General features: G+C 38.6%; 1 non-coding gene across 1 annotated transcript; it reads right to left on the reverse strand.

The window, feature by feature from the left end:
* Positions 1 to 1671: 1671 nt before the first annotated feature.
* TRNAG-CCC (transfer RNA glycine (anticodon CCC)) lies at positions 1672 to 1742 on the reverse strand. Its single transcript has one exon. It is a non-coding gene; the product is annotated as a tRNA-Gly (tRNA).
* Positions 1743 to 14777: the final 13035 nt, after the last annotated feature.

The raw sequence follows: 14777 nt of genomic DNA on the forward strand, positions 1-14777 counted from the left end.
GACTCAATTCCATTTGGGCTTTGGCTTTCCTAACTGCATCTCTGCATGCTCAGACAATGTCTCTGTACTCTTCCCAGGTCACCTGTCCCTACTTCCACCTTCTGTATGCTTCCTTTTTGTGTCTGAGTTTTGCCAGGAGCTCCTTGTTCATCCATGCAAGCCTCCTGGCATTTTTGCCTGACTTCTTACTCATTGGAATAGACTGCTTTTGAGCTTGAAGGAGGTGATCCTTGAATATTAAACAGCTTTCTTGGCCTCCTCTTCCCAAATATAATATAAAACTATCAATTTTGGATGAGAAGAAAGTGGCAAGAACAGCCCTTTTATCTGAAAGTGTTAAAATTTGTCAGAGTCTCAGTTCATCTATCTTATAATTAATGGCCATGTCTAGGGTACTTCAGTGCAGTGGTACAGGTTAGTCATACAGCTGATGAATTCAAATTCCTAAGTTGCTATTTGCAGAATTCTTAGGTCACATAAAACAATTTCAGTTTATTTGCATAAAAACTTTCAGTAGAAGTGAACTGTTTAACAGAAGTGAACTTAAAATACCATTTGATACGACTGTTGGATTCCACGGCAAAACCCAAACTGAATCAAATACAAAAAACCTACAGCTAAACATTGATGTTGCTTTGACTGACAGAATGCAAACTGTGTACCATTGGAACATAACATTCTTCAATGGAATGTTTCTTCGTTGAAGAATGGGATCACTGAAAAATAAGCTGTTACTACCACTGAGTATCTGCTGAATTAGAATGATAAACCTAGATGGTATTGTAAGGATCTTCACAGGATATACAACGTTGTTTCCAGTACTTAATCTGCAAACCCACACAGGCTGGCAGTGATCACACATTTCTTTAGCTGAATTAGTTGCCAGAATATTTCTCTCAAAGGTCATCTTCTTTAAGACAGGGTGTCATTTGCTTAGCTAAAGGAAGGAAACATAATTTACCCTACAAAACACAAAGATTTCTAACTGCACAAGGACTAAACCATGGATTATTTCATACATGCACACACACACACACACACTCTCTGCACACTCCGCTTTCAGCGCACATGCACTGCTGGTTCTCAAATATACAGTCTTACAGCCAGCGAGACAGCGCAAGCCCACAGCAACTTAATTTCCCTTCCCAAAATTCAAGTAACAAAGAGGCCCAAAGCAAGAGAACAGAAAATATTGCCCATATGCATCCTGATGAACTATACCTAACATATACCACGCATGTGGTATGTATTACAATCGCCCTGTCCATAGCCAGACTCAACTTACTGGGATTCCCAAGCAGTTGACCAATCTGATGGGGACGGGAACTGAATCCCAACAGAACTGAAACTGCAGTATGATCTTTCCAAAATGCAAAAGATGAACCTAGAGGCTTCCGCAATGTCACACACCTGTAAGTCCCTGTGCTTAAAGCCATGACCGACTGGTTTACATCAACTCACATACAAGCGTCTTTCAAAAGAACACGGCAGAAGCTGTAACAGCGTTACTAATCAACTGAGCTCTGCACAACACAGGCAGCACCAACTGACGCTGTCAGTGCTGTCACCACAGACTTTTGGGGCAGTTCAAGGTGATCTGATTAGTCAGAAATTGTAGAACTTCAGGTACTGCACAAAATGAGAGATGTTTTATTTTGCTGTGGTTTATTTTGCACCAGCCGGGAATCGAACCCGGGTCGCAAGAATGGGAATCTTGCATGATACCACTACACCACTGGTGCTCCCTGTTTTCCCTGGATAACCACGTCACCCTGAGCTGCCCCAGGGCGCAAAGTGCTGCATAACCAGCTATAAATTTACAAAGTCTTTACATACAAAGGATTCTTAGCCTTTTTCTTCAGCTGCTGGGACAAAAAAATCCTGCAGAGATCTAAAAGATGAAAGCTCTTGTGCCCTGTGAATTAACACACCGCAGATGATCAAGACCTACTGTAAGCATGGTAGGAAAAGTATAGCCAAGAGCACACATGTGAATGGCCCAAATCTTCCCTAGATGATAATGATCAAAGACGATAATGAGAAAGAGCAACAGAGATTTTTTGGCTGAATGGAGGCAAGATGAATGCAGATGTACTCGGGTACTTCCAAGTCTAAGACCATTCAGTTAGGAGACATCTCATTAGACAGTAATAATAGTATCATTCTTTAGACTTTCACAGGTCTGCCCCTATCACACACTGATTACACCTTCCTGCACACCAGTGAGGTTAGCAATGAGATAGATGGCGACCAACAACACCAATGTGAGTAGTAACCAGGGCTGTGACACAACTGCAGCTTATGAGTTATATCTGTAACTGGGGTTAAACCACGACACTCACCCAAACACTCGTTGGCATAAACTTTGTGTTTTAGATGCTTCTAAGCTCAGTCACAAGTTACTTGGAAATACATCCTGAAATACTTTGGGAAACACTACTTCAGGATCATTTTGCCAAAGGCAATGCTATTTCTGGATGCCTCTGCGCAGCACTCAGGGTGTGTGAAGATGTCCTCACCAATGCCATTACTGTAACTTGAAGTGCACTTCTGACTACAAAAAGCAGGCCCACTTCAGTGGTCTCATAGAAGATACTGAGAAACTATGATAACCATTTCAGAAAATGTAGAATGTGTGTCTCTCTCTCACACCAAGAAAAAATACAGGACCTTTTGGAAATTGCTAATTCTCTGTAAGAAGAGGTAAGGATTTTACATTTATTGACAGGAAGATGTCTATAGAGAATTGTCTTCTAACACTCTTCCTAGAAAGCTTAGCTGTCTATATTTCCTGTTTAAAATTTCAGCCTGAAGTGATTTTTAATTATTGAAATGTTAAATTACAGACAGGCTTAAAATAAAGCATGCTTTCAGTGAAAAAATCATGCTTGCTTCCTACATTTATATTGCAGGCATTACCTACTTCTGAATTTTTGCAAAAGCTCTTCAGTTTCTTCCTGAAGTTCTTCACTTTTACATTTCAAAATGTCCAATGCTTCATTAATATTGAGAAGCTTATCCTTTATATTCTGTAGATCACTTTCCCTGGTGGATTTCTAATGAACATTAAAACATTAATACACCTTCAGCATAAGTTGCAATTATTTCAGGCCAACACAGAAAATGCAAGTATCAAAGGTTTTTTTACTTCATTTCTGTAAAAACAGTAAAAAGCTTGCTAATCCTTCCACAGGTTTAATCACTTCAGAAGAAGCATCTGATTTTTTTACACTCTCATCTCCTTGGGCAGCTATTTTATTATTCAGATCTTCTATCTAGAAATTATTCTGTAAAGCAGTACAAATCTCCGATACTTCTTTGTAATAATTAAAAAATATATTTAAAAATAAATTTTAAAGGAAAGCTATTAAACAGTAGCTAGAGATACGTCATGCTATATTATTCATACAGACATTGCCATTGTGAGGTACCCTAGCAGAATCTTTAGACTTCACAGTATCAGTAAGCACACACGCACAGCCTGCTATTTCATACATGACACACGTGGTATAACGAAGCACAAAACCCTAAGATACTCTCAGCCTCAAGGTTTTCCTTAGTATCTCAATATGCCTATTGACTTAATACAGATTCATACAGACATTTAATGATGGATCAATCACTGGAGCTTAAGGAAAAATGAGGACGTTAGGGAAGCAAGGATCTACAGGACAACAAAAACATCCAAAGATAAAGGCATGCCTGCTCACCTTGAGCCTACTGAACTTTGCTTCCTTCACCTCTCTTTCCTCTGCAGAGGCTGAAACCACACAGCTATCCTGGCAGAACTCACCTGTACAATCTCCACAGAGATATGGGTCTAACTGGAATATGACTAGACCACCGATGTGTCCAAGCAGGATCAGGGTTGAGAAGGACGTTACCTAAGGGTAGAGAACACCCGTGGGAAGATCAGGACAGAATTAGGACACAGGGACTTAAATGACATGTAATTTCCTACTGCTACCTCAAGAATCTGATGAAGAGCAGATTTACATAAGATTCTTTGTGACTATATCCCAGCAGCTAAGGAGGGAAACAATGCAGGCTTTGTCTTGTTACCTTGTCCAGAATATCATAGCTGTGTCGTACTTCTCCAGGATCCTGTCGATTGTCCTTGTATGGCTGTACCTTCCTAACTGGTTGGGGATGGAAGGTCCTAACCTCAATGGCTAGGGATTACAAAACATGATCTGTGAGGAAAACCTGCAAAGAAGCACTTTTACTAATCTAGAAAAAGGGGATAAAAATGCAAATTTTTAAGTTTTTTATATGTAAAATATTCCAGAAAATACAGTTCAGGGGAAGTGTGAGAAAGACAAAGAAATTGGTTACACCTACAGGGAAAAAAAACCCAAGAGATTAGGTATGAGTGAAATGTCCAAGTTTTTAAATTGCTAGTACATAGGAAAAACATGATTCAGAATTTTTTTTTCCTTCTTTCAATGTTTTTAGAGCAAACACTTCGACAGGAATGACCTGAAATACTGCCACACTGTGCAGGTAATGAAGATAAAAGAATAAAGGAAGAATACTTAAGTATATGATTAATTTTATAAATGTTTCTTCTAATCTTTGAAGATCAAAGATATAGAAAACGGACTTCATGTGTACAGAGACCTTTTGTAATGCAAATCTGAGTAACATGGAAAAAAGAAAAGTGAGAGTTGTCCTTACAGTGTCAAAAGCTGTAATATTCACAATAGGTCATATATAAAAATTTTTTTAAAGCATGAATTAAAAGAAGGGAAAAAAGCCAGTAAGAAAATGCAGAAAAATATTAGTTCACACCACTAACTCTGTCTTAAAACTGTGGATGTACGTGACGATTGTTGTATTATAATTTGGATCCAATTCAAACCCCGCTGAAGTCACTGATAATAATTCAAATATCTTCCCAGTTCCCAAAACAACTTCATTGTCCCAGTAACATTTCTATAACGATCAGAGGAATCACTTTGAGCTTTCTGAACATCCACTATTATTCATAAAGATTTATTCAGTTAGTCGGTTTAGTCATGGTTTTTGAAGGAAATTGGCAATAACAGAACAGCTTTATGCTAAACCTTTAGCATGAGCTAATCAAACCAAAGGTGGTCACCAAATGGAGCAGTTCCTGCACTTCTCTCTTTCCCTTGTATTGGTCTTATTACACAAGTAGTACCTACTGAAGTATATCAGGTCAGGCAAACCCAGCTGGAAACTACCCGGAAAGAAAGAAAGGAAAAAAAAAAAAAAAGAAAAGAAAGAAAAAAAGAAAAAAAAAAAGGTTTACTAATAAGTTTTCTAATCTATTTGAAAATAGTATTTTTCTAGTTATCAGTTGGTACCAATTGCTGGTGCCAATAACAGAAGAAAACTGTAACAGATGGAAACAAACAGCAAGAATGTGCCCATTCGTTGCTGTCTAATACGACTGTATCTTCACTTTTGCAGGGGGTGTGCTTTGGCTTTTTTTGTTAAGTTCTGGGTATGTTTGGTAGATTCAGATTCTCAGAAATGCTTCACTTAGATTCTGGATTCCACTGGATCCTTAGCAGGACCTAGCTATCTAGATGCACAAACCATCGCAGTACTGGGCATGTACAAGAGAACGAATTTCATACTTTATTTACACGTATATACATGCACACACACAAAAAAATAACAAGTTCTGTTGCGGGCATCTAAATCTTGTTTTGGGCATTTTCTACTGGTTCAACATATGGAGCTGTCAATTAATTGAAAACTCCTCGTCAGGCAGCGTGAGGAACTCCAGTCCAGATTTTAAACTGCCAAGTACAACAAGATTTCAAAATGAATGCTAGACAAATACAGCAAGAAACAGGGGTTAAATAGGATACTCTATTTAAGTAAAATAGGGTATCACTCTGCATGCTCTAAGAGTGCATCACATGCAATTTAGGTCAAAAAATCTACTAATTCAAGAGGACACTTACACTGTCCCACTAAATGCACACTTCCTTCCAGATTTAAGAAGACAAGCAATATTAAGCAGATATGCATCCAACAACTAAAAATATCCACGTCACTTAAAGGAATGTAAGATGATTATGATATTTTTAATAAAAAAGCTGAAAAATAATACTACAACAGAAGAATGAACACGAGAGTTCTATAGAATCTACCACTTTTTAGTTTTTAATCAGTATTTGTATTTTTACTTTTACGGAGGACCTTAACTCTTAAACATACAAAATATTCAGGCATTCATATACTTTTCAATAAAAGATACTAATTTACTTGCTTGTTTATAAATATTCAAGACTCACTTTGCTGTTCCAACATTTTGCATCTTCCTGGATTTCTGCTTTTTGCTTCACTAACTCCTCAAGGTGTTTTTCATCCTTTATAATCTTCTCCTCTGTTTCTTTTAACTTCATACAGTATTCAGTCCAAATAAATTCAGAATGCTTTAACTCATTCCTAATAGAAATACACACAAAGTGAATCCATCTATTGGCAATATTCCAACCTAGTCCCTCTCCATAAAGGAAAATGTAAAGGAGATTTGAATTAGTAAAGATTTATTTTGATTCTCTACTAAGTTTCTTGAACAGGTATGCATGAGAGAACCTCGAAACATCTACCCTGGCAGGCTCATGCAATTTCAGCCAGATAGCAAAACTACTCGTGCTACCAGTTCACTCGCACTTCAACAGCCTGCCAACGTTAAACTTCTAATTGGACCTCTGACCTCTAGTTAAGCACAAGACTTTGTTTCATGCCTCACACATTAATTAAACAAAATAGGAGCCAACTTCTTTCTCTGCTAGTGGCTGAATCTAATTCCGAGCCATCTTCACTTAATCAATCCGCTGTACTGTCATCTTGTGGACAAATGTCATTTGTGAAGAAAATTTTTTACTGACATCAATTCCTCATGTAAAAAGGAACTTGCAGACAGTAGGCAAGGTCAAAGGAGGGGATAAGGACTTTACTTTCATTCTGAATAGCAGATTTATCAGCATTATGAGAAGGAAAACTGGCCATAATTACAGAAAGAGATAGTAATAACTACAACAATCAGGAAAACACACCCACGAGACACTGCTAGGCCTCATTATAGACTGTGCACAGGCTTTTTGTTACAGCCATGTGTGAGAATGGATTCGGTGAAAGGCAGAAAAAATAAAGGGACATCAGGTTAAAATTCTACAATGACTGATGGTGCTTGTCCATTATTTTTATTATTGTTTCAGCAGGCAGAAAAAAGGAGTTTCCCCCATTCTGCCCAGAGAACTATCTTAGGCAACAACATATTCCGAAGCATGCCCTAAATGGCAAAATAAATCCACTGCAGAAGAACTAAGACCAACAGCAGTTGAATTTGAGAGACATCTACTGCATTACCACCCAAATAAAACCTGAATGAATTTTGCATACTTAAACACAGTAACACAACGGCAAACAACCGTCACTTCATCACTAATTCAAGAGCCATTCCGACAAGATTATTTGATAGACACTCTTCCTTTATTTGCTTCCAAGATTTCCATCTAGTGATGAAGAAAAGACTTACTTGCAAAGTCACATTCCACGTGTCACAGAACATATATAACGCAAACATGAAACCTAACCCTTTGAACATCTCTACTTTCTTAGGTCTCACCACCCACGAAAGACAAATGATACTTGGAATTATTCTAATGACAGACACATAACAGGCATAGACTGTAATTTTCTCCTCATGTTACCTATCAGCTACAACTCTCTGAGTACAATCTCATGGAAAAATACAGTACTAGCAGCCACAGTGAATATGTGTAAAAATAGCAGACTGTGCTGTGTGCTGTACCCCAGCCTCAGTATTTTGAGTTTCATGCAGTCTTCATCATTTTCTCACTGATGGCACTGAACATAAAGAAAAGAGTATCAACTGTGGAACAGTCTTTCAAGTCTGTGCCATCACAAATCTGTCTTTCTCACACCTATCGAAACCACATGTTATTTTAATCCTCCTCAGATGACAGATGAAGGGTTGACGTCCTCTGTTATGTATTACTTTAATTGGCAGTCTAGCAAATGGCTGGGGAAAAAAAAAAAAAAAAAGATACAGTATGCAAAAAAAATTTATTTCTTCGCTGAGGGGTAGAAAAAAAGTCTTCTACTCGAATTTTTCCCATAAATGTTGATACTCCTGAAAACACTTGCATCATTAGCAGTTTTAGTTAGGTTTACATTCACACGAACAAAACAGGTTGCAAGGTGCACAACAGCCTCCATCAGTGTCATGTCATGTGGTATGAATAGGAAATCACTTAACTAGGTGAAACAGAAAACACACATGGTGTATTCCTATCAGTACAGGTGATGAATTTCCGGTACTAAGTTACTTATTGCCATTATCACAGGGATTTTACTTACATTATGACTTGTTTCAGAAGAACAAAGAGTTCCTGTAAAGCAATTTTAATGCACCTCAGAACAAAGGCTTGTTACAGGAAAACACCACAGCTTCTTTCTTGCACATGAAAATCTCAGGAGCCTTGATTTCCACCAAGACTACCAAAACAAAACAGGAAAACTGCCCACCCTGCCCTACAACTGCTAACCAAGCTGGCAGCTGTGACACAATGACAGAATTCTAAAGGGAACGGAACAAAATCCCGCATAAAAGACTATTAAAATGTGAAGTAGTCAGAAGGCAAGATGAAAAATTCTAATACTAATGAAAAAATGCAGAACTAAGATTAAACGATCAATTTTCATTGAAAGAATAGGTCAACAGCATGGTATCTCAAAATCCTGTCTCTGTTGCTTTGATATATTTACAAATGATCTGAAAGGGCAAGGAGTAGTGAAATTAAAAGTCTGCATATAATGTGATTACACTAGGCAAGGCGAAAAAGAACTAAGAAAATACAGAAAAATTTCAAGACAAACTATGTAACTGGGGAACAAAACAGCCTGTACCATCTAGTGTCCAAATTCAAAAGAAGTGTAAGATCAGAGAGATGAAGTACACCTTAAAATTCTAAATTAACTGTATCAAATTGAGAAAGACATGTACGTATTTCCACAAACACCCAGAAAGTCTACTCAACATGTAGCACAGTTAAAGAAGCTAAGAAGGTGTTAGATTAAGAAACAGGATGAAAAACATCAGGATAAAAAATGAGTAAGATGTCCCTGTTGAAGTCATTGACATGGCTTAATTTGGAATGCTGTTTGCATTACCTTTCAATCCGTTTCAGAAAAGTGTATCACAGAAGTGAAAGGGAGTCAGAGAACATCCTGGAAATGTCATAAAATACAGAAATCTGAAAGCACACTGAAAATAATGGAAGTTGCTTTAGAAAACAGATAGGAAGAAGGAACAAAGTACAAATCCAAGGTCACAGAGGATATAGGCTTGGGAAGAAGGATCACAATACACGGCAATATTTATCACTGCACACATCTTAAGGCTTAGTCTCTCAAACTACAGCAATTTGCCTACAAGGGAACAATAACAAATCTCTGCTGACCACACTTTGTAAATATGAATTGATAAGGAATAAAGTTTAATAGTAGGTATATGTTGGAATAGTTAAAAAAAAAAAAGAGTGAAATAATACGCTTTTAACATTATCTGTTCTGGTATTACACAATAAAATCACCTCCAGCAATGGATCGGTATAACCATTGCTAACAATTCTTGCCAGCCCCTGGTAATTCAGACAAGTGGACAGAACGCTCAAGAAGCCAGTCAAACAGTAAACTGATTTGCAGAGTATCTGAATACATAGAAATAAATCACACCACGTTTTTGGTAATACTTCTTACTCAGGACCTGATCTTTCCCGTAATTAAAATCAACATCAGGTTTGTAATGAACTTAACCAGTTACAGAACCAGGGTCCATGCTGTCCGATTTCTCTCAGCTGGAACCCATGGAGGAGCTAATGAGCATTTGATCAGATCATCTTTTTTTATATATCTATATTTAAACTATAATTAAAATTCCAAACATTGTGAAGACATTGTGAAGCTTGCATTAACAGGCTCGTATCCATCAAAAGTATGATCTCCTACTCTTCACACATTTCTTCCTTTGTCTAGACACACGTAATGACTTTAACTGGAAAATCACATGGTAATTTCCAGAAGTCACTCCAGCTTTGACAAATGTTGGTATTCCAGAATTCTGGCCTCAGCTTTTGTATAATAAAAGATTCGGGGTTTAGCTATATTTCTGACTACAATTTGAATTTTTTTCATATACTAATGTTCTTTCCAGATTGGAAACTAGGCTCTGAAACAAAAAGTTAAGCTTTAGTTAACTAAACATAAACATGTTGACTGTGAATCTTTTTAATCTTAGATGTAATAAAATATCATTAGCATAAATACCTCTAATATAGCGGCAAAACTATCCTGAGCTCAATAAAAACAAGACCAAAAAATTCACTATAAAGGTTAGAACCAAAAAAGGAAAAAGACATGCTGACAAAGGAAAAAAGTCAGACAGAGACACTTATTTCTCTAGCATTGCTAAACTGTCCATCTCACAGAAAAATACATTTTTTTACCCTAAACTGACTCATCCTTACTGAGACACAGACAATTTGGATCTAATTACAATCGCACACACTTTATGAGTGCAACACTGGAACTTCTCGAGCAGCAGCGTTGAGTAAACGTATGTTACCCAGGATGCCTCCTGCTCCCATATTAAAGTACAGACGTGTCACAGGAAGATCCGTGATCCTTCTTTAATGCTGCAGTTTAGTGCCAATGGCAAAGAGATCCACAGTGACATGGTATCTCAAAGAAACATGATTATTGCATCTAAATAACCTTCCTTTCTTCAAGAACGTGTCAGTAAGGTTTCTGCTCCAGCTGACTGGCAAGCACAGATCTGCCTGGACAGCAGGCATCAAAAGCAACAGTCATATTAGCCAAAGTAACGATTTTCTGAGGTTGGTATCTAGCCCAAAATACACTGAAGAGTGGTCTGTTTTGCAAAAGTCAGCATCACTTTGTGCTGCAGGCTTGACAACGGGTAAGATTCTGAGGCAGGCAGTCAGTACTCCTCCTGTGGGACTGGAAAACGTGTTTCAAGTTCCTGAGCACCCATCAGTTTTTGAAACAAAGTCGCCGAGATGTTATAATCTAAAGAACTGGAGATGATACAACCAGCCCCCGCTATTTTAATCAAGTGCAGCTCTTCACTGTGGCCAACTGAGCGGCATAGGCAGTAAGCAAAACAATCACGCTTATTAATTCCAATTATTCCTTGAACAAATAAATGAAAAGAAAATCTAAGCCCAACAGAAAACAGCTACAGCAGCTAAGACCTCTTCTTTATGTCCCTCTGAGAGTGGGTCCCTTCACAGACAGGACCAAAATACCTACTCCCAAATTCTACTGTGTGCCTTGTTTTATTCTGTCACGTATTACTGAAACAGTTTACAGATTAAAAAGTGGAACAAGTCTTCCTATTTGGTACATCAAATAAAAAGGTCCCTCGCGGTACCCTAAGCTCTCACAACTACTCAGTTACTTGAGGATTTGGTTTCGGCCTCATGGCAGACAAGCCTACAAATGGTATTTCATTGACAGAATTACAATGGGCTCGTGTGTAAGCACACTGGCTTTGGCTGGGATACAGTTCATTTTCTTCACAGCAGCTAGGACAGGGTTATGTTTGGATTTGTGCTGGAAACAGTGTGGATAACGCAGGGATGTTTTCGTTACTGCTGAGCAGGGCTGACCCAGAGCCAAGGCCTTCTCTGCCTCTCACCCCACCCCACCAGCGAGGGGGCTGAGGGTGCACAAGAAGCTGGGAGGGGATACAGCCGGGACAAGGATGTTCCAGACCACGTGGCACCATCCTCAGCAAGAAAAGCTGGAGGGAAGAAGGAGGAAGGGGGGTACGTTGGAGCGATGGCACTCGTCTTTCCAAGCAATGGTTACGCACGACGGAGCCCCGCTCTCCTGGAGATGCCTGCACACCTGCCTGCCGATCGCTTTGCTTTGCTTGCACGTGCTTTTGCTTTACTTGTTAAACTGTCCTTATCCCATGAGTTTTCTCACTTTTACCCTTCTGATTCTTTACCCATCCTGCTCGGGGTGGGGGGGGAGTCAGTGAGCTGCTATGTGGGGCTCAGCTGCCTACCGGGATTAAACCATGACAATAAGCTATTCCTAACTGCTTGCTTTCTGTCTTTTTAGAAAGTCTGGCAGCGTGCTGCTGGCCTGTAAACAAGCAGATCACAAAGTTTATTTGTGCCAGCAACAACTTCTAGATTTCAGTGTTTTCTTGACAAAGATGGGTTGACATGTGGCATAAGATTCTTACGATACGTACAGATGAGAATCATCTTTGGCAAACAGGCTTTTACCGAGCAGAAGTGCATAACAGCTCTTACATCTATTACATCTGTGCTGGTGCGAAGAGTAGCTCTTTGTAGTTCACAGTCATATTTGGATGCATAGGGAAAGACTGTCACAGCATCCTAGAATCACCCAGTTACTTCGCAGACACAGATGGCCCATCTCTCTGAGGGACCTAACGCTTTGCAAGGAACTTTGTGAAGTCTAAATTTCACTGTTAGTCCAATAAACATAACACTCCTCTACAAATGATCAGGGAGTATTTTGTGTTCACAGCATTTCCTGTGAGCTGAACGGAACAGTGTACGGAAACAGACATCCCGCAGGAAGAGAGTCTTAATTTTGAAGAGACAGACCAACTGTAGAAGAGATGTGATCTTTAGATAACAGACACTCTTCTAAAGACCTAATTTCTTTAAAAATTAAGAAATTCTGTAACTAGAGACTTCTCTTCAGCTCTGTAGTTGTTCCTTCACTGCTCTTGGGTAAACTAACAATGCCAACTCTATATTGAATTCTCATGACAACGATCCTTGAAAAGAAACAGGGAATGGGAGTTAGATGGGACAGACCCTGGCAATGGTTTTGCTGGATGGGAAATCCACGTCTACTGAAATGAGGTTACCAAGGACACGAGCTTCCACGTACATCTCAACCATTAGCATTAGTCTTGCTGCCTTGAGTGAGCAGGAGAGGTTTTCAGCCACTACTGTACATCAGGCACTTTCTAACATCAGCTCTGGGACAGTGCACGCTGTCCCAGCTCAGGGAGTGCATAGCACAGCTTGAACTGTGGAACTGGCACGCAAATTCCTAGTGAGCCGAGGTAGTTCCGAATGAATCGGATGGACCAAATTCGATGACTTAGTACAAAATGTATATACTCCATAATTCCCAGGCGATTTTTGAAATACCTGATATTTGATGAACAGTTGCTGTCACGCGGCTGCGGCACAGAAACATCTGCTACTGCCAGTGAGGTTATCACAAAAATTTACTGATGTCTTTTGGTTATGCCTGTAAGATTTCCTCATCTCAAGTGAAAAAGAGGCCCTGTGTCACTTGTGACTTTGCCAGATAAAACCTGGCAACTAGCCATAGGCATATGCAGCAAAGTCGAGTGCAGCCTCCTACCAAACATGAAAGTACTTGGTATTCTTGTTCTACTGAGCAGTTATTCTTGGTGCTGACTCTTTGTCTGTATGTTCAGTGACACGAAGGAGAGATTACTTGTCAGGGACTGGCCATTACTGGTGTCCTACTGTTACTATAGCTCTGTTTGGTAATTCAAGGGTTAATAACTGACAAGAGGTTACAGTGAGGAAACTGCAACATAAGCCATTGCCACACAGAAGCTACCTTGCAATCAAATACAATTATAGTAATTTTGTTGGTTTGATAAAAAAAAAGAAAGACAAGGTATTTTGGTAAGTTCAAAACTTACTTGATGAGTTCACAACAAACATCACTATATTTTGTTGATGTCTAAGAAAAATCCAAGATTTCTGAAAGACATATAAAAATCATTCATAATGTTTAAAAGAAAAAGTAATTTCAAGATTTGTCTGCTTCTTTGCAGTTTAAAAATGGAAGTTTAAAGCTGAAGCAGTACTTTGTGACGTCATACAACTTAACAACAAATTCTGCAGGGTTCGCAATAGATACAATCCTAGTGAAAGACAACAGAATGTGTTGTAAAATTGCATGATGTAAAGAAATGTTAGCAAGAGGGCTCTCATTCTATCACAAAACTTTAAAGTTTTTGTGAAAAGGTGGCTACTTCCATGGGAAGATAGTGACCTCTGGAGCAGAAAGAAAGAAATAATGTTGAAAGAAGCCACTGAGGTTTCACTCACTAATGTGACAAATTCATTGCTTAAGCAGCTCCTAGAGGATGTGCAGGCCCGGCAGGCACCTGTGTAACAGAGGGGCCGGGGACGAGGCAGACCCCAAACACAATTTGCAATTGTATAAAGAGTGTGGAGACGTTCGGTTCCTAACAACTCTCACATAGAGGTGTCCACGTGTCTGTTGTCTCTGCTTTTAAAAATATTACAAATATAAACAAATAACGTGATATAAAATCTTTATTATAATCTAGCACTTCACTGCTCAAACTAGTTCTCGGGATATTAAAAGCTAGAGATTCAAAATTAAACAATTGTTTTAATTGCAAACAAAAATCAAGTATTGTCAGCTGCTTTTTTAAGCCATGGGAGGAAAAACCAAACCTGAGTAACAAACAGCATGTAAATGAAAGAACAATAAAAGTCATAAATATTTTATTTGACAATTAGAAATTTTGTGGAAATTAAATATATAAATAAGTTACAGTAACACCAACTCTATCTTCCTATGATATGTAGTGTCACTTTTTGGAAAGAAAGAAAGAAAAAAAAACCCTCTGAAAAAAACTATTTCTTTCAAATGGCCTTTAGAAGAAAAATGTTTGAAGT

This window comes from Leptosomus discolor, chromosome 13 (genome assembly GCF_034619465.1).
Source record: "Leptosomus discolor isolate bLepDis1 chromosome 13, bLepDis1.hap2, whole genome shotgun sequence".
Classification (NCBI taxonomy): domain Eukaryota; kingdom Metazoa; phylum Chordata; class Aves; order Leptosomiformes; family Leptosomidae; genus Leptosomus; species Leptosomus discolor.